Source organism: Trichosurus vulpecula, chromosome 5 (genome assembly GCF_011100635.1).
Source record: "Trichosurus vulpecula isolate mTriVul1 chromosome 5, mTriVul1.pri, whole genome shotgun sequence".
Taxonomy (NCBI): Eukaryota; Metazoa; Chordata; class Mammalia; order Diprotodontia; family Phalangeridae; genus Trichosurus; species Trichosurus vulpecula.
In genome coordinates, this window is record NC_050577.1 from 132,861,411 (window position 1) to 132,866,602 (window position 5,192).

The 5,192-nt window shown below is 39.2% G+C and overlaps 1 pseudogene; it reads left to right on the plus strand.

Moving 5' to 3' along the window:
- The first annotated feature begins 388 nt into the window (after positions 1-388).
- Positions 389-1,035, plus strand: LOC118851726 (annotated as a pseudogene).
- Positions 1,036-5,192: the final 4,157 nt, after the last annotated feature.

Here is a 5,192-nt window from a genome sequence, read left to right on the forward strand (position 1 = left end):
TGAGAGCTTTCCTATTTAGTACTCATAATTTGGGCAAGCCCCTTCCCCTCTCTAGGTCTCAGTTTCCTCATCTATAAAAAATGAGAAGGTTAGAGTCTGTGATCTCTAAATTTTCTTTTGGCTCTAAATCCTATTATCCAAGTGGCACCACACTGTGGGGTACAAGGATGTTATCTCTTCTACTGATATTTTCTTCTGCTCCTGCCACCTTTTTCTATATAGTCAGCACTTTAGGGTATGTGTTTGTTAATTGTATTTGGTATGTGGGTATTAAGTGTTTGCATTCACAACAGATGGATTTAAGCAGATGATCAGGGAAAGAAGGGTAGAAAAAAGTAACCTAGGTTCAGTCAGACAGAGGAGAGACGTTTCTGGAATAACCATCATGATGGCTGCCCAAGGAGAACCACAAGTACGGTTCAAACTTGCATTAGTTGAAGATTGCGGTACTGGAAAAACCACATTTGTAAATTTTCACTTGACTGGTGAATATGAGAAGTATGTAGCCACCCTGGGTGTTAAGATCCATCCTCTTTTGTTCCATACTAACAGAGGTCCTATTAAATTCAACATATGGGATACAGATGGCCAAGGGAAATTTGGCGGTCTGAGAGATGACTATTACATCCAAGCTTAGTGTACCATTATAATGTTTGATGTAACATCAAGAGTTACTTACAAGAATGTACCTAACCGGCATAGAGATCTGGTATGAGTATGTGAAATTATCCCTGTAGTGTTGTATGGCAACAAAGTGGATATTAAGGACAGAAAAGTCCTTAATTGTCAATTGTCTTCCATAGGAAGAAGAATCTCCAGTACTATGACATTTCAGTCAAAAGTAACTACAACTCTAAGAAGCCCTTCCTTTGGCTTGCTAGAAAACTTACTGGAGACCCTAATTTGGAGTTTGTTTCTATGCCTGCTCTTACACCTCCAGAGGTTGTCATGGACCCAGCACTGGCAGCACAGTATGACCAGGACTTACACACTGTTCAGACAACTGTGCTCCCTGATGAAGATGATGACCTGTAAATGAGTGAACCTAGAGCCCAGCATCGGAGGTCTAGTTTTATAGGCAATTGTCTTGTAATGTCAGTGGTGTAGCATGTTTGCCATTTTATAATACGGCTGAGCAGAACATGGGCTTAATCTTTGGGATGCTGAAAGAGAGAAATGGGCTTTGGAATGAATGTGGAGTTTAAAAAATATAATTCATTTTTGGACCTGCATATTTAGCTGTTTTAGACCACAGTTAAATCCCACCTGAGTTTCAAATAGAAGACTGTTGCAGCCCCATCACAATATTCAGTGGTGAATCTTGTTTGTTACTGTCATTCCCGTTCCTTTTTCATTTAGATCATAATGAAATTGTATTTCAAATATCTAAAAAAAAAATGACCCAGTAGCTGGATACAATTATTTAGGAACCAGTAAATTGTAGATTTGTCTCTACTGCTGTGTAACCTTGGATCTCTGTTTTTCAAGCTAACTCTCCAAAAAGAATGAGATTATATTCATTAAGTGTTTTGAACTCCAAAAATGTAGCCTATCCATTTATATTACTCATTACTTTGAAACACACACATACACACACACACACACACACACACACACACACACACACACCCCTGTCTTTTTTTTTTTTGCTTTTCCAACTTGATGGTGGAATGCTTAATTATATCTTAATTCTAACCACTCCCCAACTTGTGCCTTCCCAGTCACCAATGGAGTGAAACATGGCTGTGTGCTTGCGCCCATGCTTTTTAGCATGATGTTTTCAGCCATGTTGTCAAATGCTTTCCATCAGGATGAACACAGCATCAAGGTCAGCTACCACACTGATGGTAAATTCTTCAACATGAAAAGGCTACAAGCCAAGACCAAAGTGGAGGGAGCGTTGGTGTATGATTTTCTGTTTGCTGATGATTGTGCACTCAATGCATCTCTGAAACTGAGAGGCAACATAATATGGATCAATTCTCTGCTGCTTGTGCTAATTTTGGCCTAATAATCAACACCAAGAAAATGCAGGTGTTTCATCAGCCACCACCATACCATCCATACATGGAACCATCCGTTACAGCAAATGGAGAAGTTTTGAATGCTGTGGATAAGTTCACTTACCTTTGTAGTGTACTTTCCAGGGAGGTACATATTGATAATGAGATTGACACATGCACACAAGCATTGCCAGAGCTACCTCAGTGTTTGGGAGAATCCAAAGGCAAGTATGGGAGAGAAGAGGTATTAGACTGACTACCAAACTGAAGGTCTACAGAGCTGTGGTACTGACCTCATTGTTGTATGCCTATGAAACCTGAACAGTCTATCTGTGCCATATCAGGAAACTGAATTGCTTCCATTTGAATTGTCTTAGGAAGATTTCGAAGATCACTTGGCAGGATAAGGTACCAGACACTGAGGTCCTTACACAAACTAAACTGCCAAGCATTCAAATTCAGCTTCAGAGAGTGCAACTCTGATGGTCTGTACATGTTGTTCAAATGCTAAACTTACGCTTGCCAAAAAGACTATTTTATGGAGAACTCACAGAGGGCAAGTGTTCCTATGGTGGTCAGAAGTAGCTATAAAAAGGCACTCTCAAGACCTCTCTTAAGAACTTTGAAATTGATTGTGTGACATGGGAGACATTGGCACAGGACTGCTCAGCATGGCATGCCCAAATCAGAGTAGATGCTGTGCTCTATGAGCAAAACAGAATTGAAACAGCTGGAAGGAAGTGCAGGATGTGCAAGTTTGGAGTATCCACCCTAAATGTTCACACAGATTATTTGTGCCTGACCTGTGACGGAGCATTCTGAGCTCATATTGGCTTGATCAGCCACAGTCGGACACACTGAATCTTGACTCAAGCATAGTGATGTCATTTTGGTTCTCTTAGAGAATGAAAGACAACAACCATAAGGAAGTACAACAAGCATTATCAGTGTGTTGATTGAAGATTGATGCTGACCAGATGGATGTATGAGAATACAGAGAAAAGATGTTGATTCCAGGAGATGTGATTTTAATGAGAGTAAAGATTGTTCTACTGGAATTCAAAACTTAAGGTTTCAGAAGAGAATAGCAAAGAGGATAAGAGAATTCCAGTTAGGAAATCTAATGAATTGGAAATGAATGACCTAGAGCAGCAAAGGATGAAAATAATATTCTAATATTGGTCTGTATGTTTTTTAAGTTGGTCCTATAACCTGGAAAAACTTCAATGACAGTCCTGATGAGGGAATGTTTGAGTATTGTTTGAGAACAGCTAACCATGTTCATCAGCGGTACCAAGTGCAAAGTCATGTTGCTATGGGCAAGGCTTGACTTTGCTTGAATCTGGTGGGGGCTATCAAATGTGACTTCAAAGAAGTAATTTGGTGGAGGAGATTAGACATTCAAACATTGCAGTGCAAGGGAGTCCATGGTTCAGTGCCATATGAACAATGAAAAGAATAATAATAGTAATAATATAATAATATTAACAATAATAAATGTTATGGCATTTAAGGTATGCAGTTCACCTTCTACCTCTTGTTTCACTTGATCTTCATCATTTGATGAAATTCTATAGGGTACTATTTTCCCCTTTTATAGATGAAAAAAAAGGCTAGGAAAAGGTGAATGAATTGCCTTGGGACAACTTTAGTTAGAGATAGGATTAGAATCAAGGTTTTCTCTTGGCTCTGAATCTACAGTGTAGTAAAGTATTACTTATAGCCTTGTTTACACCATGTTCTTGGCTTATGTTGTGGGCTAATGTAAAAATTTTATTCTTTTCTTTGCTTTAACCCAAAATTTACTCTAGAATTCATGTTAATAGCATTTGTGGATAGGACTACACAGTTGTGAGTAAAAGGATATCCCCACCTCCAGATCTTGTACATGCAATCAAGGTAACACTACACATATAGTAAGTATAGGGCAAGAGGCCTTGAACAAGTGCAAACAAATGTGTAAATGATTCACAATCACTCATAAATAATTTTAAAAATTATCTTCCCTCCTGAGGTGTAACAATAATGTGGCTAGCGGCTGTTGTGGGGGTGAAAGACCAACAACACCAGCACACAGGAAGGCACAGGTTCTTTGATCTGCTTTTCTAATGGAATAAACTTTAAGGGGTTAACAATCTCACTTTAATCAAGCATACATATTATTATTCACTTAGTTCAGGGGAAAAAGTGAGCACCCTGAACTTCAGAGCAGATATAAATAGAAATTACAAACAGAGACAATATAAACAGACCAAATCACAATATATAGTTACCAGAGAAGCAACAACATCTGAGTTTTCAAAGCCAGGGGGCTCCAGCAGCTACCCAGAGTCTCATCTGGTCAAATCACGTGACACTCCTTCAGTGAGTGAGAGCCCCAAAGGCAAAATGCCAACCTCGAGTATATACCCTGTTCAGGGTCCAAGGGCATCACAATCATGTGACTCAAATCTATATGAACTAGGCTTTCCCTTGACATAAGCAGGTCATCAAAGACTCCTGATTTAATCAAAGAAACAAGGGCCAGACTCACTGATTACCTCAGTGATCCAAAAGAGAAAACAGCAAAAAAGTCCCACCTAATTACCGTTACATGAGGTTCCCCACCCTTTCCATGTGTTTCAAATGTTTTCTAGATTCAGGACCATGCCGTGGTTTGGGTTACCCTTGGGTTACTTTTTAATATTTTATTTTTCCCCAATTACCTGTTAAAGCAATTTTTAACATTCTTTTAAGAAAATTTTTGAGTTCTAAATTTTCTTCCTCCATTTGCTCCCCACTGTCCCCCTCCCCTCATTGAAAAGGCAAGCAATTTGATATACATCCTTGGGTTACTAAAAGGAACTATACTTGGTGTTGCCAGTAGGATCACTCCCTGACCTTTTTTTTTTAACAGGGATGCATACAGCAGGGGTATCAGACTCCCTGCAGGTGGCATATTGACTTAGAAACACAAAAATTAATAACATTATCTATGTTGTATTTTTATTATTTTGTTAAACATTTCCCAGTTACATTTTAATCTAGTTCAGACATCCCACTGGAGTATTAAGGGCTGCATGTCACCACAGCTGGGAGTTGACACTTCTGGATATAGCACTCTCACATACACACTCATAGCTCAACCTCCTTTGGTTTACCTCCTCCCCCTTCCCAAGAGAAACATTTGGAAACTACAGCCTACTCAAC